Source organism: Protopterus annectens, chromosome 7.part1, assembly GCF_019279795.1.
Source record: "Protopterus annectens isolate FY-2018-M chromosome 7.part1, PAN1.0, whole genome shotgun sequence".
Lineage (NCBI taxonomy): Eukaryota > Metazoa > Chordata > Ceratodontiformes > Protopteridae > Protopterus > Protopterus annectens.
This window is the reverse complement of record NC_056740.1, coordinates 42,510,600-42,532,995: the sequence shown is the minus strand read 5'-3', so window position 1 is coordinate 42,532,995 and position 22,396 is coordinate 42,510,600. Positions and strand designations below refer to the sequence as shown.

The 22,396-nt window shown below is 38.9% G+C and overlaps 1 protein-coding gene across 2 annotated transcripts in view; it reads left to right on the top strand.

The window, feature by feature from the left end:
- The window catches only part of KHDRBS3 (KH RNA binding domain containing, signal transduction associated 3), a 1,441,609-nt gene that overhangs the window by 793,278 nt on the left and 625,935 nt on the right, over nt 1-22,396 (top strand). The window lies entirely within an intron of this gene.

Genomic DNA, 22,396 nt, shown 5'->3' with positions numbered 1-22,396 from the left:
TTTTATGTTTTTAATGTAACCACAGCAGAGTCTATATCTTCAAACATTTTAGAACCTTCAGGCAAAAAAAAAAATTCAATTTGGCTGGAAACAATAGGTATGATTTTAGTTGAGCTTTTTTAAGTTCTTTAATCAGTGGTAGAAATATCTTCTTTTTTGCTATTACCATTGAGGAACAGTCATTATCAAAGTGTATAACAGCGTCATTAATTTTTATTGGAGCTTTTGCCCAGGCAGTTTTTAAAACCATCTCTTTATCCAAGGAAGACATAAATCTTACTATTACTGACCTAGGTATATTCTTGGTGTTAGTAAAAGAGGATGACCTATGGGCTCTTTGTATACCAAAGAACAAAGCCTCTGGTAAATCTAGAGTATTTGGTAGCCATGAAGTTAAATAGCTTACCATATTAGCCTCTTCTATGTTTTCTGGAAGTCCAAAGATCCGTATATTATTGCGTCGGGACCTATTTTCTAAGTCATCCAGTTTGGTTTGAAGAAAAGTATTTTGTCTGAGAAGGAATTCTACATTGTTCTTCCCTTGTTTTATTCTACAGTCCGTGTCATTAAATGCTTCCTCAGTGCCAGAGGTCTGTGCTGTTTTCTGTTGTAAATCTTCATGTAGTAACTCCATCTGCTTAGCAGATTTTTCTTTGAAATTCACTATTTTAGTATCAATTTTATCTATTTTAGTTGTTAAGTCCTGCAAGTTAGTCAATAGTGTTTGAAGTTCTCTTTTGAGGATATAATCCTGGTTGTTTAACTTTGAGAAGCTGATTCTGAGACTTGAGATGAGTAAAATATTTACAAATGTATTTCTGACAGGAAAATCTTGTCCACTTCTGTTTTTTTTTTTTTTTTTCAGATATTATTGTAGAGGATGTTGCCCCAAAACAGAATTAGTAGAAAAAAGTTCTATTTGATGAAATTAGTGACAAATTTCCTGGTTTTAGTAATTATCTTGGTGGAGCTGAAAGATCCTGCTGTTATCCAGAGCTCATCCTGGCCACACCTCCTTTTGACCAGATTTCTTTTGCTAAGATGTTGAGAGGTATGGTACTGCAGAATTTAGAAAGTACCAATTTATTAGGTTTTAAATAAAAAAAAATGTTATTTTGTATTGTTTTGAAGTTGCATTAAACACTAAGTGATGCAGTTATCAAAGAGGAATGCTGCAAACAGCAAGGGCCTCCTCCACACCCATGCTACTTAATTATATTAAGTCTGAGATTACCGTACCACAGAATAAATTTAATTCCCCAAGACACCACACCCTTGATGCTGGTATACATATCTTATCAACCAAATGTTTGCCATTACATGTTTCAGTGTTGTCCACAGCTATTTCACTAAATATATGTGGTATTATTTGTGCTATTTAATAAAATAAGACATTTAACTGTGCATCACATTCCACTGTGAAACCGATATTTTTAATGTTGAATTTTAAGAGCACATTGCCATAATCTTAAAGAACAATACTTCTACAGCTTCTACATATATAATGAGTACAACACTACTCCTTTACAGTTTAGATATTTTATACATTCCAGAAACATTACTTTACTGTTGTATTCAGTCATTCTCTGATATTTAATTTAACCAGTTCAGTGTTGTGAGGGAGCAGGAGGCCCTCATAGCAAGCAGGGTGCAAGGCAGACAAATCATGTATACACACACACACACACACACACACACACACACACACACACACACACACACACACACAAATGCACACACAAATATATATGTCATATTGTATATACTCACAGACAATATGGAGGACTGTCAATTCACCAGTGTCCTGCCTTTTGGTGACAGAGGTATGAGTCAGTGCCCAGCATCAGCAGCTACCAGATATGTTTACAAAACCTACTCATGCACATTGGTATGTACATTACTACAAGAGCAGATGGTTTCCAAATCAGATTTATTATATCCATCAATCAGACTAATCTGATACCCACATATTGATAACAACAGTGGCTTGTTACAACAATGATTGTTGTGACAGACTTTAGTTTCATATTAAGATTAATAGTGTGCACAGTTCTTTTATATATGTTAAGGTTACTGATTTATGTTATTTAATGAATTTCTTTAAGGCTGCAGCTAATGTGACATCAGTGTGTATATGCTAGAAGTGTGATAGGGCAGAAAGTAGAATGTAAAGTGTTTTACATGCCTATTGCCTACTACTTCCCTTAAGATTTTTTGTTACTGCTGTAAAGGGACTTTATCTGGTGTTTCTGAGTGAATGTTTATTTTCAGAGTTAATGTTAAAATTGGGGAACATGTTACTTATTTGAATGTTGATATCACACAATTCCATTGGAGTGGGTGGAATTGCATTATTATACATGCAAATTTTATGTTGATTAGAGTCCAGATTTTTGGCCAGTTGTACCTACTTTTCATGGGCCTTTGTCCAGATTTGTGGTGAATCCAGGATGAGAGGTATGATTCATATTAGATCATTAGAATTAGTCTGGAGCATAATGTACTTCATTTTTTTAGCACTGCAAGGAGGTGAAACCTAATGATGACCAGACTCTGGCCTTGCCCTGGTACTATGGGACTCTCACCCACTAAAACAGCCCTTACCATTGGGACAATTCTAGCCTGCTAGAGATCATATCCTTACCTTGCTGTATAGTAAACGGCATTGGTTCTCCTTACCTATTCCTTGGGTAGAACTATGATCAACCATCTTTTGTCTTGACATTTTTTTGTTATGTTCTATTTAAAATTCTTTTTGGGTTTCAATTTTTAGTTGCTGAAAATAGATAAAATGTGATTTTTATAGGTCTTGTGCTGCTGACTGTGTATGGTTTGGTTTAATTATTATTTGTGACTCTCTAGTTATAAAGACTAGCCATCTTCTTCTCCTTTTGGCTGCTACTGTTGAGGGTCACCATAGCAGATCATCAGAACAAGTGGCAGTAGAGTTTTACAGTATTGAGTTGCCAGCCCAGCACCCAGCCATCCTCAGAAGGTGCACACAGACCTAGGGCCAATTTAGAATGTCCAATTCACATACAGCATGTCTTGGGAATGTGGAAAGAAACAAGAGCACCTGAAGGAAACCCAAGGAAACACAGGGACAACATACAGACTATGCACAAAAGGCACCCCCAGCCAAGAATTGGACCAGAGAACCTCTTACTGTGAGGTGATGATGCTAACTGCTGCACCACTGTGCTGCCCAGCTATAAAGACTAGTCTGCTGGAGTTTTTCAACTGTTAAATGCTATTTATTGTCATTGTAACAGTGTGTATACAACTGTAATAATACATGTGTATGCATGTACTTACTTGTGTGAGTAAATCTCAATAGTGTAATTGATAAACTATACTTATGTAAAAGTAATCCATTACTTTAGTTAGCAACTAGTCATCATCTTCTTTTGGCTGTTCCCATTAGGGGTCGCCACAGTGGATCATCCATTTCCATTTCTTCCTGTCCTCTGCATCTTCCTCTGTCTCACCAACCACCTGCATGTCCTCTCTCACCACATCCATAAACCTTATCTTAGGCCTTCCTCTTTTCCTGTTACCTGGTAGCCTCATCCTTAGCATCTTTTTCCCAATATACTCAGCATCCATCCCTCCTCAGCACATGTCCAAACCAACAATCTAACTTATTACTTTTATATGTAACTAGCACAACACTGGCTACGTTTGTCAAGATATTTTGAGAAATATGAACTTTATGACCATACTAATAAATAATGTGAAGTTGTTTTATCTCGCCATTCATTCTTAAAGATGGGGTTCAGAGCCGATCCTCGGTTCTGAGTCAGCCTACTACAAAGCTCAAGGTCTTCAGACAGCTCAAGGCCAAGTGCCTATCCCATGATGCACCTGGAATTACCTCAGATTTAGTTTGCCGCTGCAATAGATCGGAGGTTCCTCACCATAGCTCGGGACAGTAAAAATGTATTATAAAAATTTTTCTAATAACTTTGTTATTTCTATTACTTAGTTTTAGCTTTAGCTTCTATAGCATTTAAATCTCTATATTGTATATTCTATGGTGTGCCTTTTCATATTTAAATATAGCATTTGGCCTTCATTTTTTTCCAAAGGCCTTTATAATTAGTGCAGTTATATAGTTCTTGTATGCCTTTGATAAGTGACATTTTTGTCATAGTATTTGATATTTAGAAGCACTTAGATATCTAATTAAAGTGTGTGTGTGTGTGTGTGTGTGTGTGTGTGTGTGCATGTGTGCGTGTGTGTGTGTGCGTGTGTGCATGCGTGCATGTGTGTGTGTGTGTGTGTGTGTGTGTGTGTGTGTATGTTTAGACTGACACTTTTTTACAGCATAATTACATAATTAACCCATAGTTTTTGTCAGGGCTTATTTAAATAGTTTTTGGGTGTGTCTTTATTGTATTTTAGTAATTTTTTACTTGATACTGTGCTGTTCATTATAGCTGACCAGGATAGGGATAGACACCCTAAGTCAGGTTTCAAAAAATGTCCAAAATGTGGACAGAAAATGTCTGTTATTGATAGCCATGTCAACTGTGTATACTGTTTGGGAGCCTTGCTCCTTCAGGAAAGTTGCTCCATTTGTCATTCCTTCTCTTCTAGGGTCCTTCAGGAGAGAAAGAGAAAGCTAATTATTAGAGGACTTGTCAAACCATCATTTCAGGAAGCTTTGAGTGACCAGGACAGGTCTAGTAAATTGTCAAAGTCTTCCAAGGCTTCTTCTTCTTTGGAAGTAAAAAAAAAAAAAAAAAAAAAAAAAACATCGGCGTTGGCTCCACAGCCCTCGGAGCTGAGCATATTATCTTTTTGGAGCCAGCCCCCAGTCCTGGAACCAGTATCTGAAGTGCCTAAATCACCATTCCTGCAATCAGTACCTCCATCAATCAATTTGTCTCAGTCCTCGATAAGCCTTTCCAATTTGGATGTGGATCGTGTGGTGCAGAAGTTGTTACAGGCACCGGCCTTTGCTAAATTTTTATCGGCTCTGACCCAAATGGTTTCAGAACCAAAGACTGTTTTGCCATCAACTTCTTTTCCTCCTCCAAGCCATACTGGTCCTTCAGAGCTGGAGGAGTCAGACTTGATGATTGGTGAGCCTTTGGAACCGACGCCTGTTCTAGTGTCTTCGATTCCATTTACTCGGACATCCTTGGCTCTGTTCAAGGAGTCTAGGTGCTGACACTATCCGGTTGGGTCCAGGGAGGTTAGTCGGACTAACTTGTCGGTTCCACCTCTGCCTCTCAGGGCTTTGGCTCGGATGAGCTCCTACCTCTGGTTCCAGAGGGACTAATGGTTTCCTAGGATCTGTTGGTCCCTTCTCATCAGAGCAGAGGTGCCTTCGAAGCCATGAGAAGAGTTATGTCTCCTAAGACATCTGTGACTTCAGGTCCAGCTACCTCTTCCCCAAAAGTGCCTGTGTCCACTTCTGCTTCACAGATCCTTTCATAACATAGAGACCCAGAGTCCCAGGAAGCCCCAATGAGTGGCCCCTGCTCTTCTGAGACCTCACCAGAAGTTCCCACTGATGAGGTTCCCAGGAAGATAATCTGTAAGTGGAAGCATTTGGACTCCCCACAGCAGTTTCTCACATCCGATACCGACTTGAATGAATTGGAAGGGTCCTCACGGACCCCCTCTGAGAATATATAATTTGCTGAGATATTATAAATCCTTAGGCAGAGTTGTGCCTGGCAGTCCACCAACCCTACTGAAGACAAGTTGGTTTTCCTGAACGCTTTCAGGTCTCAACCTTGCACCTCTTGGGTGTCTCCGCCCATTGATGAGCTTATGGAGCTGGTCTCACGAAGTGCGTGGGAGTCTCCGGACACCATGGAGCCTGTCCCCAAGAGGCCTACTAAATTTATTTCTGCCCCCCAGGAAAAATCCTTTCTTACAAAGAGAGTGCTAGTTGATGCCATGGTGATGGCGGCAGCCACCAAAAAGGAGATTTCGGAAACTTAATTTATCCACCCTTCTAACAGAGATTCTAAGTTCATAGATAGATAAGGGAAGCGCATGTACAGTTCAGTGACTTTTGCACTGTGTTCATTGAACTATCTCAACCATTTTACGAGACTGCAAAGAGATTTCCTAAAAGAGCTTGGAGATACTCTTCAGGGTACAGTAGCTGCAGGAGCTTCAGATAAAGTTGCCTCCCAGCTTGCTACCCTCAATTCCATAGTGAACTCATCCATGCACCTCATTTCATATGCAGCTGCTGGAATGAGTAGGGCAATGGGTACAAGAATTGCTCTTAGGAGACACTCCTGGATGTGCTTGTGTTCCTTTGCAGAGCCCTTTAAGTCATCCTTCGTCAACACCCCTTTTGATGGCTTGTCACTTTTCGGGCCCAAATATAAGGAAATTTTGACCAGGTGTGAATAGGAATGAAAGACTCTGTCTGCCATCTGAGTCCATTTTTCCTCCTCTACCAGACCCTACTCCAAGGGTCAAAGCGGAGGAAAGATGCGGTTCCAGAAAGCCCAAGGAGCCTTTCAGGAAACACGTGGTGAACCTCCCTCCAGGGGCAGAGGAGGGGGCAATAATGGGAGATGCCACCCTTGCAGCAGAGGGGGTCCGCAAAACTGGGGCAAAAGAGATCAGTTCTTTGGGAAGCCCTACCAGCACTCCTGTCAGTTGGGGGTTGCTTATTATTGTATCCAGATGCCTGGCTCAAAATAACAAACGACAGCTGGGTACAAACTATAATTTCCAGAGGATATTTCATTCCTTTCGCCACACCCCCTCCATTGACAACAAAAATCCCGGACATTCTGCCCAGTTACAGGAAACAGGCAACAGTAGAGGTCCAAACATTGCTAAGAAAAAGAGTCATCCAACCAGTCCCAGCAGACCAGATAGGTTCTGGAACTTAATCAAGATTCTTTTTAGTTCCAGAAAAGACAGGGGACTGGAGACCTATTTTGGACCTCAGCAGACTAAACAGATCTGTTAAGAAAGAGAAGTTCCAAATGGTCACACTTCAGTCAATACTTCCCTTCTCAGGGAAAGACAGTTAGATGTGCTCGATAGATCTCCAGGATGCGTACTACCATATAAAAATGTCCAAACCATCCAGGGATCATCTGCGCTTTGGGCTGGGAGGCAATCATTACCAGTTTCGAGCCCTGCCCTTTGTTCTCACTACAGCCCCCAGAGTGTTCACCAAATGTATGGCAGTGGTCACGGCTCACCTGAGGCGTTTAGGATTTCATGTGTTTCCTTACCTAGATGAGTGTCTCCTCACTGCCACCAGCAGGCATCAGCTTATACAAGCCAGGGATACCACCCTTTCTCTCTTCAGTCATCTAGGTATTGCAATAAATTCAGAAAAATGTGCCTTGTCGCCATCGCAACATATCGTTTTTATCAGAGCAGAATTGGACTCCACCACCACCACTTTGAGACTTCCAGCAGAAAGAGTCTTACTATTCTGTCAGCAGGTTTGCAATATCATATCCCAAGACAAGGCTCCAACATCAGAAGTACTAAAACTGTTAGCCATGATGGCAGCTGCAGTATTAGTGATACCGTTGGGTCTCATGCACATGTGGATTCTGCAGTGGCTGTTATTCACTCAATGGTCTTACCAAGAGCTTCCAATGTCTCTTCTCATAATGATCACAAACACATGCAAAAAGGATCTTCAGTGGTGGTTGATCTCTCATCATGTAATGATAGGTTGTCCTTTTGTTCTACACCCACCAGTGACCATGGACACTTCCCTGATAGGGTGGGGTGGGGGCATTTTCAGGGAAGAACAGCCCAAGGTACATGGACTGAACAGGAGATACATCTGCATATCAATGTCCTGGAGATGAGAGCGGTACTTTTAGCATTCCAGTACTTCCAGGATTCTCTTCCTCTGGGAACTATTGTGATTCAGATGGACAACATGCCAGTGGTCTGGTACTTGAACAAACAAGGAGGACCCAGTTCCTACCCCATTTATTGTGAGGCCCTAAGAGTATGGCAGTGGGCTACATCCACCCAGTGCTTTCTGTTAGCAACGCACATCCTGGGGAAATCCAACATGATAGCAGACAAACTGAGCAGAGCAATTTTGTTGCGTCATCAGTGGTCCCTCAAGAAAGAAATCATGGAGAGAATTTTCTGCAGGTGGGGCAAGCCTTGCTGCAACCTTTCTGCCAACCACATGAACATGAAATGCAGAAGCTACTTTGCCCTGATTCCCCCTCTGGGAGAAGCCCCAAGGGATGCATTCATACACAATTGGCCTACGGGTCTCCTCAATACATTCCTACCAACTCCCTTGATACTCAAAGTATTACAGAAAGCAAAAGCCCTGGGAAGGACCACCATACTAATAGCCCCTCATTGGCCTCATCAGATTTGGTTCCCCTTACTTCGACTTCATCAGTTGGAAGACCCTTGATTCTAGACCCAGTTCCAGATCTTCTGGCGCATTTGTAGGGGGATCTTCAGCCCTCTTTTCAGTCCCTGAAATTGACAGCTTGGCTGCTCCAATTTCCAACATAGCCAGGTTCTATAACCTCTCTAATAAAATGCAGCAGATTCTGATATCTTCTCACAAATCCTCTACTAGGAAGCTATATCTTAGAAAATGGAAAAGATTTTCTATATGAGCCTCTCAAAATAACATTGATCCATAACAAGCACCCATTGCCTCCATATTAGAGTTATTGACTATGCTTTTCAACAAAGGGGCTGCTGCAGCAGCAGCAGTTCAGGTTCATCTTGCTGCTCTCTCTGATTTTCACCTTGGCTTTGAAGGATTGAATATAATGTCACACAAACTATCCAAAGCCTTTCTCAAAGGGACTTTTCATCTCAGACAACCTGTGAAATCCCCTTATACCCCTTGGAATCTGCATTTTATGGTTTCACACATTATTCTCCTACCTTTCAAACCAGCTTCCTCCTGCGATTTGAAATTTTTATCATGGAAGACTATCTTTTTAGTAGCCATTACTTCTGCCCATAGAGTGCCAGAGATTTAGGCCTTGTCTATAAAGCCTCCTTATTTAATTTTCCATGCTGACAGAGTCTCCCTACGAACAAATCTTTCATTCTTGCCCAAAGTTTTTACTGAAACTAATCTGAACATGGTTATAGATTTGCCAGTGTTCTTTCCCAAACACACCAACAACTTAGAATATATGCTGCACAAGCTTGATGTTCATAGACAACTCAGATTTGACTTGGATAGAACAAAGCATTTCAGAAAATCAGAACAGCTTTTTGTTTCCTTTTCAGATTCCATAAAAGGTATGCCAGTGGCAAAAACAACTCTGTCTAAATGGTTATCTGATTGTATCACATTTGTTTATTCAGCTGCTAATATGTCCTTACAACACAAAATTAAGCCTCATTCTACCAGAGAAGTGTCCACATCTTCTGCTTTTTCTGCTAGGCTTCCTATAGACAACATTTGTGTGGCAACCACTTGATCAAGACCTCAAACCTTTATCACTCATTACAAAGTTGACAAGGCCTCTAGGGACAGGGCCTCCTTTGGGTCTACTGTCCTGAAAAATATACTCCCGTGAGCCACCTGAGAAAGATAGTGCTTGGGACGCTACCCATCTGTAAGAATGAATGGCGAGATAGAACAACTTCACATAAAGAAGTTATGTACTCAACATAACATTCCATGTGAGTTGTTCAACTCGCCTTCATTCTTACTACCCACCCTCCTACCCCCTCCAGGGTTTTTTGAGGACGAAGATACTAGATTCTTCTTGGTTGTTCAATCATTCTATAGCTTTCTCCTAAAGAGTGATAGAATGACATATGGTATTATTATACGCAGCAAACAGGATCTGAGGTATCTCCAGATGCATCCTGGGATAGTTACTTGGCCTCAAGCTGTCTGAAGACCTCGAGCTTTGTTGTAGACTGACTCGGAGCCGAGGATTGGCTCTGAACCCCATCTGTAAGAATGAAGGCAAGATGAACAACTCACATGGAACGTTATGAACAACAATTAATATCTCTTTACATACACTAGCCAGAGGTCAAATGGTGCATGCAGCATGATTTTGGAATTATTAATTCAAATATGAACAAGTGATATTTGGTGTCAAATAGTGTCAATAGAATGTAACTGCAGAAACACCTGGAGGCATCATTAGTGAAAGATATAATAGAAAGACTAATCTCAAATTAGGACAACATAGTGAGAATTATGAAGAAACTGCTAATAAAGTACTGACAAATCATTGAAGGCTGAAGTTGGTAAATAAAGACAGGACATCTGCGTTTCAGCCTTCATAGTGTTCAGAAATGAATGCTATGGCAAAACCTGCTATTCCATCAACTTTCCATGTTAATAAGGTCAGTATTATATTTATATTGTTTTGGGCCTTGGTCTCCTCATTATGTTTGGCTTTGTCAAGATTTCTTGCACTGGAAGTTTCAGAAGTATGCAGGGGAGATAACCACTGATGAAGGGAGCCATAACCTAATGGATGCACTTACAATGTTTGGAAAACATCATTTCAAAATAGGACATGCTAGACAGGCAGAGTGAGGTAAAGTACAGAACCAAGTACTCACTGACATAAATAGTATAGGGGCAAGAAGATGAGATCTAATCATATACTGTCCTGTGGCAGGGATAAAGCAAGGTAGAATGAATATGCTGATAATACCACAGGTGATGGGCTTTTCCCTGTCCAAAGTTTAATATGCAATTATGGAGTGTTTGATGCCACAAAAAGAGAATGGCCACAATGCAGAGGATGATGGCACTGGTGTTCATGAAAGTGGCAGGTTACTATGGCTTCATCAAGCACACAGATGGTACAGAGGGTCAGTGCTGCTACACAGGATGTCCTAATATGGCATTTATTCATTAACAGAGTAACAAACTGCATGTTTATTTTGAAATGTAGCAGTAGAAGCACATAGAACACATAGTATGCACAGATTTCCTTCACTTACTCCTGTACTAATTCTTATACACGGCTTTACTGACCACTGAATAGTTAGGCATGCTTTATGTAAATAACCATATTTGTTCACAGGCATGACATCAGAAGAAACTTTAATGATAGCCTGTGATGTATGACATCAGGCTGATGCTGATAGCAAGATGGCTGTCAGGAATGATGCCACTGCTGTTATACTCATGACACAGCCAGAGGAAAGCAGGGCACAGTCACTAAATGTAAAGTTAAGGCTCCCTCACCCCCAAGCAGGTTGATAACTCCATAGTTGGTGAGGCAGACTCACAAATAATGCATCATGGGGAAATGCCATTTCCAGAAGGGGTGTATCCCCTCATTGCTCAGTATCTCCTTCTTGTGAAAATTATGAACCTATGGAAGAAGGCACATCAGACTTAAGGGTCAGCTGCCCCCTGGGTACCAAGTGAAGATGTCAATCATGCTTGGGTTCATCGGCACATAAAGCACAAATGTGCCTTGAAATCACTGAGGCAAAGGCTACTGGCACTGAGAGCCAGCCAGAGGTAGAGTTCTGTATAGTATTAAGATACTTCAGAAGTACATGGGAATGGTGGATGTCAGGGTCAGTTTTATAATGATCCTCATGTGGAGCATGACTCCTCACATGGCAACACTGTCAGACTCTGGTGAGGATGTGCAAGGTACACACTGGTGACAGTTGTGGATATGGCTAATGGCATGTCCATATGCATGATAGATATGCAGGTCATGCACCATGGGTGCCCCAAGCAAGTGTAGCATTCATGGATGTGGATTCTATCATAGATCAGCCAGTCAGGGGGTTGGATTTCTACATCACATGGGAAGACTTCTTAGTCAAGGCTTAGGTCATCTAACAGAGCATAGTTATTGTCAAACATCATCACCATCTAGGAAGTCTCATCATCATAGCAAATTAGTATCAAGCTCACATATTACACTTACTCCTGATCTATGAGACCATTTCCAGTAATATAAATAAGGGGCATTGTGTATGACAGTCACTCACTCACTCACTCACTCACTCACTCACTCACTCACTCACTCACTCACTCACTCACTCAATCACAATTTCATGCATTGCAACACATGCATTACCCAACAACAACCCTGCAATGTGCCGAGAGAAAAATGCACCAAGCAGCAAAACACATAAAGCAAACCTAACCCAGTGCATGACATTTGTGATAGGAATTAAAGCATTTGCACTTACCTACATGATTACAGAAGTACCTTTTGGAAAGCAATAACATCAGAATAGCAATCCATAGTGACTTCAGTACAATTTAATCTCAGCATTACTTCTTAAGCGCCTGACTCTAAAGATACAAGCTATTTTATACAGTATTCTACACCACTGCCATCTTTCTCCAACCTCTCACCTCCCCTGCTGGTATGCCTACCACTTCCACATCTATCAGCTAATCACTGTGCAAATAATGTTGGTCATGAAACTATTACCTATACATTTCCATATGGTGTGTGGAGGAATGTCTGATGCACAGTGTGAGTTGACCATTCACTACTCAGCATAGCCCACAGGTAGCATTACATGCCCAAAGTATCATATGTCTGACTTTACACAACCATGTAATGAATGTCATGGCACATAGTTGTGGACTAGATGCTGCTGCTTAGTCTGTTTCACCTGTACCATGTATGAGCTTGACTGAGAGAGTCCCATGCTGCAGCCATCGACTGACCACCATCTCTATCATCACTTAGTGAACAAATGATAGAAGAAGCTGCAGTATTGCTGTCAGTCAATGTCTGTAGCATTCATACCCCAGACTGATGCAGAATCATGTCATGCAGGTCAGAGGTGTAGCTAGCTCTTTTGATACCGAGTGCTGTCTCCCAGTCTGGCACCCATTGCTACTCAACTCAAATTCAGAAAAACACTCTTCTGCTTTGTTTAAACTGTAAGTAGTTGCTTGCTACAGTTTATGCCACACACAGAGTGCTAAAGTACTTCAGTTCTATCAACAAAACAGTGTAAGAAACTTCTCTACGTGGAAGATTTTCAGTCCATATATTTCTAGTTAATCACTGCATATTAATCAGATCAGACAATAGTAGTAGAAGTAGCGAACGTAAACTTGTCATGTCAAAAAGTAATAATAGAAAATATATAATTCTTCAGCATTACTAAGTATTCGAAAGTAATCCAAGCAAGGCAGGCAGTCTGTTTCCAGTCGAAAATCCTTTATGAAGTACACAGACAAGCGATCCAAGTAAAACAAAAATAGTGTAATAATTTCCTCACAAGCTTTCTAAATATATATATATATATATATATATATATATATATATATACTTTTTATCAGGCATGGGAGTGGTTTATTGTGCTGTAAAACAAAGTGTTATTGGTACACATGTTAAATTCACATCCCTTCCCCCATCAGTGCGACATTCGAGTTGGTCCTGCCCTACCTAGTAGCTGTCATAATAATATATAGCCCTAATGTACTTTAATGGTACATATTATTTAACCAAATTATTAAGTAGACTATTAAGTCTGTGATTTTATACAAGGCAATATACTACATGGCTGGAAATATATCAACCTTAGTTCATTTTGCGATCAAAAATTATATATAAATATATACATATACATTTTGCATGTAAAAATCAGTTTCTATTTTCATGACCTATTGTTAACAAAGATCGCTTTCGTCCTTCTAGACTTCTTCAGGTCTGTGTACAAGAACCCTAAAAACCTATATAATCACATAATTAGTTAGTATTGTTATTATCAATACCGTTTTAAATACCATTTTAAATCATTTGAAATTTAAGTGTATATTTTGTTTCCATCATCATACATATATATATTTTTATTTTTATTTTTTTCTGGTTCTCTTTTTTCCACTTTATTCAAAATGATGGTAATAACAATACTAACTAATTATACAATTATATAGGTTTTTAGGGTTCTTGTACACAGACCTGAAGAAGTCTAGAAGGACGAAAGCAATCTTTGTTAACAATAGGTTATGAAAATAGAAAACTGATTTTTACATGCAAAATGTATATGTATATAATTTGATTGTTAATCTGTCAAGATGCACATTTGATGTAAACCAAATTAAACTCTTGAATAAAGGGCTTGGATATGTACCATCATTTTATGTGTCCCATTATGATGTTATCAAAGATGTAAAGCAATTCACTAGAAATCTGAATTTAAAGTATTATTTTGCACACCAGGCACAAAGTAGTAATAACACAATGGATGATAATTTTCATTTTAGAAAATCTGAATTTCAACCTCCATACAATGCTGTGGTTAAAACTTTTGAAAACTTGGTAATGCAAGATATACAGAATAACTGTACTAGCATTTTTGTAAATCATGCCAGGAATCTTAATAAAGATGAACATGAGGCTTTGCAAACTCTGATTAATAATAAGGATATTGTCATAGTGGGGGCTGATAAGGGTGGAGCGACTGTGATTTGGGACAGGACTGAGTACACTCAGGAGGCTTTAAAACAGCTTAATGATCATGTCTCATATATTAAACTTCCAATGGATCCAACATATGATTTCAAGAGTGTAATAGATGGTTTCTTAAAAAGAGCATCAAAAAGAGGCATTATAACTGAGTCTTTATACAAACAACTGACAGTTGATATACCAAGGCATCAATATTTTTACCTCGTCCCTAAGATACATAAAACCTTGATAGGCACCCCTGGTAGACCAATAGTGGCAGGTAGAGGTTCATTGACTGAACCACTCTCTGAATACCTGGAATATAGGTTGAAGCCTCTTTTGAATCAGGTTGGGGCACGTATTAAAGATACCACCCAGTTTTTATCTTTAATGGGGGATTTACAGGTACCTGTGCAAGCATATTTAGGGACTTTGGATGTCCAATCCCTATATACCAGTATCCCCCACCAGGGTGGTATTCATGCCATACAATATTGGTTACTACAAGCTGGTGTTTATACCAGGGATGATATGGATCTAATCATTAATATTCTAACTTTGGTATTAGAACACAATGTCTTCAGTTTCCAGGGTCAATGGTATCTCCAAAGTAAAGGGACAGCTATGGGGCGACTTATGCTGACCTATTCATGGGTTTTTTCGAGACACAATATATTTATCAGGCTGATTTTCCATTCAAAAAACAGCTTTTGATGTGGAGGAGATACCTAGATGACTGCTGGGTTATATGGAATGGGACTGAGGGGGTATGGAATCAATTTGTTCAATATCTTAATAGAAATGTCTTCGGGATAAAATTTACAGGTAAAATACACCTGTTTACAGTTGATTTTCTTGATGCTCTATTATTGGCAAATAGTTGTCATCCACCCCACATAATTAATAATATACCCAAAGCCCAATTCCAACGTATTAGAAGAATTTGTTCCTCTGATGAGGAATATGATACACAAGCAGCAGTCCTAAAACAGAGATTCATGGATCGTGGATATTCTGAACCAAAGTTGAATATAGCCTACTCTGAAGGCAGAAAGCTAAATAGAACACAGCTGTTAGAACCTAAACCTGTTGACAATGTTAATGATTCACCTGTCGTGAGATTTATCACCAGCTATGGCAGTAATACTTTTAAGATTAAAGAAATCATCACTAAATACTGGCACATCTTTACAAGTGACCCCTTTTTTTCGGATATACTACCTGACAAATGTAGTTTTGGCTATAGACGGGGTAAGACACTGGGGCAATGTTTTTCAGGCTTTAAGAATGAAGTCCCTAGTCAAAGACATATGTCTAGTGGTCGCCCGGGTTGTACCTTTTGTGGTAATTGCAAATATTGCAAATTAGTGTCTAGAACTTCTTCATTTACATCTATAAACACCAGTAAGGTCTATGACATTAGATACCATATTAAATGTAGTAGTACTTGGGTGATCTATATGGCTGTTTGTAAATGTGGTGCTTTCTATGTAGGACAAACGTCCTGCAGTTTCAAACAAAGGATAGCCCTTCACGTTAGTGATATCAAATGCAAACGTGAAAGGAGCGCCCTATATAAGCACACTTTAGTACATGCAGCTTCTCATTTTATTTTTGTAGGGATCGATATGTTAACATCTAGTGTCACTAATGAAGCTTTAAGACATCAGCTGTTAAATAATTTAGAACGTAGGTGGATTGTCAATCTTGGAGCATTATTTAAACCTGGGCTTAATGATCATTGGTGATCATGGTGGTCATCGTGCTTCTTGGTATATATATTAATAATAAATCTTTTTTTCTATAGTGATTTATATATGAATTTTGATCTAGTAATATGGATTGTGGGTATATAATTATAAGTTTTAATTTATTATTTCAACTAGCAGGTTACATCTTGTTACAATGTAGTTCCATGTTTTATATTATTATATAAAACTAGTAGCTAAAATCTTGTTTCATGCATTGATTTTTACTATATGTATGTGATTATTGTATTCAAAACATGTTGTGGAACACCACTAGGGGGCAGGGTAAATCCCGGCTATATAAATGCATGTAAAATGTTTATTCTGCACTCACTGATGACGCTTTGAGCGACCGGGGGGATGTGTATCACTAAATAAACAGCTTATTTTTAAGCTTAATGCTGCTCGTGTCTCCTGCTTGTGCTGGAACTGTCTTTTGGTGCTTTTTGTATATATTTTTATATAATTTTTTATCGCAAAATGAACTAAGGTTGATATATTTTCAATCATGTAGTATATTGCCTTGTATAAAATCACAGACTTAATAATCTACTTAATAATTTGATCAAATAAGATGTACCATTAAAGTACATTAGGCCTATATATTATTATGACAGCTACTAGGTAGGGCAGGACCAGCTTGAATGTCACACTGATGGGGGAAGGGATGTGAATTTAACATGTGTACCAATAACACTTTGTTTTACAGCACAATAAACCACTCCCATGCCTGATAAAAAGTATATATATATATTTAGAAAGTTTGTGAGGAAATTATTACTCTATTTTTGTTTTACTTGGATCGCTTGTCTGTGTACTTAAAGGATTTTCGACTGGAAACAGACTGCCTGCCTTGCTTGGATTACTTTCGAATACTTAGTAATGCTGTAGAATTATATATTTTCTATTATTACTTTTTGACTTGACAAGTTTACGTTCGCTACTTCTACTACTATTGTCTGATCTGATTAATATACAGTGATTAACTAGAAATATATGGACTGAAAATGTTCCACACAGAGAAGTTTCTTACACTGTTTTGTTTTTAGACCCACTACACTTTAATGGGTTGTTCTGAGACTTCGGGGATACCACAGAGATTACTTGTTTTTAGTTCTATCAACAAATACAGTGTTGTAGTTCATTTCTGAATTGAGGTATTAGACTTCAGACCAATTGGAATCTGCTGATTGCACCCCCTAACACTTTGTGTAGTAGGCACATGTTCCCTTCACTCCACCGTAGTTATGCTACTGTGCATAACATAACAAGCTGTAAACATTCTACATGAAGTAACAGGGTCATACAGGAGGCCTACCCCCAGACTTATGCAGGCAGTGGAAACAGGCTTTCAGCAGGCCAAACTCTCAGTGACTATCTGTTTGAGGTAGGGCAGCATTAAAGCACTCTTCTGCAGATCCCTGTGATTACAGACTTGGAGTCATTAGCAAAAGTTCAAGTAGGTAGTTTGTGTCACTGATAAAATGTAATGAAGAGAGGAGACGTGAAAAACGGGTCGTTAGAGAAATAGCTATGAGGACCACATTTATTTAGGATGCAGTTACTTACTAGATGACCATGCTGTATCCTACCATGCAGAAAGTAACAGTACATTGAAACTGTGTTTCATATCTTGGAATCATAAGCACTGCCAAGCTGCTGGGCCAATACATTGTGATACAGTCATGTGTATCACAAACTAACTGGCAGTTCAGAGAATGGTAGATCTTCCTGTTATGGTAGCCATGTGGGTGCAATATATCACCAAGTACCTGACAGGGAACTCCCATTCCATAGAAGGCATGCATGGTAGTGACACTGAGAAATAAATATGCTAAAAGTATATCAAGAAATTACTGCAGTATGGAAGATACCCAGCATGTCCTCAATGTTTGTCTAAAATGTCCCTGTGACAATTATAGTGAGAGCTATAAATACCTTGATATCCTCAGTTCCAGCTTGTAAGCCAAACAAGCTCTCCAAAGCCCTTAGAATATTCCTGTCCCCTCTAAACTAGCCGATCAGCTTGTGCTTCTCAAAGTTGTAAGGAGTCATTCTTTGTCTATGTCTTCTCCTTTGGAACCACCAAGCAGTGCTCTCTGTACTGGGTGATAATACAAGAGAAACAAGCAGTTCATATCAGGATACAACAGCACTAGCAGAGAAAACAAGCATCTTTACTGATCACAAAGTGACTTGAAAAGGTGTGGCTTCTCTTATAACATATCTGTGCAATGTGCACTTGTGTAGCAAAGTCATACTCTGAATCACAGAAGGTGGGGAAGACAACCTATTACAACTGTGTAGGTGCAACATATCTGTATTTCTTCTCATTTAAATCTCATTATGCTGTCATTTGCAAATTGCATTCTCTTAAAGCGTTCAAAATTGTGCACACATGCATAGTACATATTTATGAATTGCATTTTGCTTTTACTTGCATGCATTTAGCACATATAGCTTCAGCATACTTGCACAATGACTGTAAACACAATCCCATGACTCAGTGACTGTACTGAGAGCATTCATTTCTTAAATCATTTGTAGGCTAAAAAGTTTACTTTTCAGTCTTTTTGCTTTGATCTGCTTAAATTGAATCTTCTTCTTCTTTCTTTTTTGACAAGTGAACCATCTAAAACGCTTGTATTTCTCTAATGATCTTAGTCGTCAGAATCTTATTGCTAACTTGGCTCATATGTGTCCTATCCTGACAAAAGTACTGATTTCTGGAAATAATATTTTCTATAAATAATCATCTCCGTTATTCTTTTACACTGCCAGTCTCCTAAACACGTTAATCAAACTACTTTAAAATTTAGTTTCCATTGGGTTATACATACATACTGAGAATAGATCACAAAACGTGACATGAAATGCCTTGCCCTTGCTAAAACTGAATAACTCAGCAAAATCATTACTTCCTGACAATAATTTCTTTATAGTCAACTTTAACATTGTTCAGTGTCAAGATGGCATTTTTGATATCTGTAGTCCTACAGCCTCAAGCTACTGACTGTAAACGTGCTCAGTTATTGGCAGCATGTTCTAGTAGCCCCTAAAAGTTGCATCTGCACATACCAAAATGTGGGAATTTAGCTTTGATTTATTATTTGGTCCCATGATTAACACCCCCCCCCCCCACACACACACACACACACACAGGCACGTACACCCCATTTCAATGAGAACATTTCATCACTTTGCTTAGCTAATGCATATTCTGTGTGAACAAATGATTATTCTGTAATGTAGGATGCCTTATCTCAGTGAAATTAATTTTATTAGGGTTGTCAACTGATTCAAGTAAAACAATCGACACAGTTTTAAGTGCACACCTTTACAGTGCTATCCTCTTGTTTCTGTTTTGCTGTGGTGATGGAGAGACCTCATTGATATTCTAGGCCCCCAGCCTATTGGCAAGTAAGTAACAGTCTGTATCAGTTATTTCCATTCTGTCTTCCCTTTATTATTATAGCAATAACCCACGCCTGGGTGTGGGTAATGCTAAATTTACCCACGGTTGGCGTGGTTTGGTCCCGAGGGGCTGCCCGAGGACCAAACAAAGCCAACCGTGGGTAAATTTTTAGCATTACACCCAGAAGTGGTTATTGCTATTATACTACATTATTTAAGAAAAGACTATTACTTTTCTTAAATAATGGCATATTAAAATAATGCCTGTTTACTGCCCTTCCGCAGATGTCTGGCATCCGCGGCAGTTCTGATGTACCGCGCCCTGCGCAGCATCAGAGTTGGTAAAGCAGGAGAAAGCAAGATGTTTCGCCATGTTAAATGAGTTTAACATAGAGACAGTTTTAAAATAAGCAACGGAGATGTCCGTTGCTTATTTTAACTGTCTCGCTATGTTAAACTCATTTAACATAGCTAAACATTAAAAAGAACAAACATCGGAGATCTTGCTTTCTCCGTTGTTTCTTTATGTTAAATGGGTTTAACATGGCGATGCAGTTTAAAATAAGCAACGGAGATCGCTGCTTATTTTAAAGCCGTCTCGCTATGTTAAACCCATTTAACATAGCGAGACAATGTTTTAGAGTTATACTAATGGAAAAAAGTCCGGGCGACCGGACCTTTTTCCATTAGTATAACTCGATTTACAACGGGCACGCTGGCCAATCAGCGTGCACGTTTTGGGGGGGGTCATGGTATAATTCTTTTTATTAGCTGGTTGCTTTTCTTCTGTTGTACATCTTTTACACATTTTCCACTCAGTTGTTACATATGTTTAGTAACTTCTTTCCTTTAATTTTAAGAAGCTACCATTACCCTGCTTCTGTAATACTCTAATGACAACATACAAGCTTTGCAAATACAGTTCTAAAATATATACAGCACATGACATTCCAAAGCATATCACAAATCCAGTAATTATCAATTAATTTCCATACCATTCATTCTCTTTACAAGGCTTCCTGCTTCCAAGCAGACCTAGCTAATATTTAATTTTTTTAGTCTGCGTGATTATACCATTATGCTGTCATGGTCATTTTTTATTTCACATTCTCAGCTCACTATTTTTTTAAATAAATTGCAATTAAAGAGACAGAAAAAAAATTAAAAAGAATGGTATGTAAAATAATATACATACTCTTGCCAATGGGAAAAAAAACAGAAAAAAAAACTCCTGTTTGCATATTTACTAATCATCTGTTTCTTGTATTGCAGAGATCCTTTGTATGTAAACTATCATCTCTTCATCCCCTGACTCGTGCACATTTTAGGGGTGTTGTCTATGTTGGCAGCCTATACAACGCCACACCAGTTCTTTTGAAACTTGATACACATCACATAATATGTTTGCCCTCCTCCAATTTCTTCGTTCTTTCATAGGAAAACATGATTCAGGTTTCCTCTAGCAAATGCCAGCTTGATGGCATTATTTTCTCTAGGTCCTCCTCAAGGTAGAAGGACTCTATGGGAAGAATTGTCCTTAGCCATTTTGCCTTATGCCACACTAGGGCCAAGAACATTTTGGAAGTAAGATTTATCAGGTTTGTTGAGTCTGATATCTTCAATGGCTATTGACATACTTAATTATAGCCTTCATTCTAGTTTGAAATGGCTTAGGTTAAAGTATATGATTTAAATGGCATAGATTAAAATATATGATTTGCAGTACATTTTGTAGGTGTTTTACAGAGTTTTAATCTTTGATTATGCTATAATGTGACATGAATGCCTGTCCTATGTCTGCAAAATGTGCAAGATCCTCAGAAATCAGACAAGAAAATATGAGATATATGTTTTCTTTGTTAATTATATGGCAAAGACATGTCAGTTATGAAATTAAGCTACTATGATAATGTTGTACTCTTGGATATTTAGAATAGATTTATGTAAGGCAGCACTATTCTAAATATTGAAAAGGTACAACATTTTTCATTACACGTAGACTAGATTTCCTCAAAAACATGAAATGGTAGGCTGGCACTTAATTACTAACCAATGGCAATTATACCAGGACAAAAAACTGTTTCAATTACTAAGGATTCAGTGAACAAATCAAACTTATTTAAATTGCTGCTACTTACATTTCAATCATTAATTAACCAAAGCAAGCTCTGCAAGCTTGATAATGTGGTGAAAATTAACAACAGCCATTACAAACACTTGGTGTATGTTCATAGGTTCATAGGTGTGTACTAGGCTAATGGCCCTGGAGCCTTTACAAGCGTGGCCCATATGATTATCCTGGCATTGTGCCACCCATTAGTTGCCAGTCCCTCTGTTGACTAGAGCCACTGAAGTGATCCCCGGGGTGAATTTTCTATTTCCCATCCACTCATAAAGATTTCTCTTGAAGAGGGCCAGTGAGGTGCTCTGTTTGACTCGTATGGGAAATCTGTTCCATAGCATGGGTAGTCCTGGGTTATGAACCTGTCCCTCCAGCATGTTCTGTTGATTGTGGTAATGAGGTTGAGGTCTCTGGAGTGTGTGGTGTGGAGGGATTGGGATTTCTTTACATATAGCATTTCTAACCGAGCTGGGTCAGACATGGCTTTGTAAGTCAAGCAGAGATCGCCTCTAAGTAGGCGATATGAGACAGAGAATAGTTGGAGTTTTTTGAGTCTGTCCATATAAGACAAGTGTTTAAGGCCTAGGGTCATCTTTGTGAGGTACTTTTGTGGCTTCTACAGCTGTTGAAAGTGTCTAATGAGGTAAATGCCAAACGGGGCATTGTACTCGATTATTGGCCTAATGAGGGAAGAGTATAGGAAGACAATGACCTCTTTCTTCCTGGATGCAAAACCCTTAGTAATG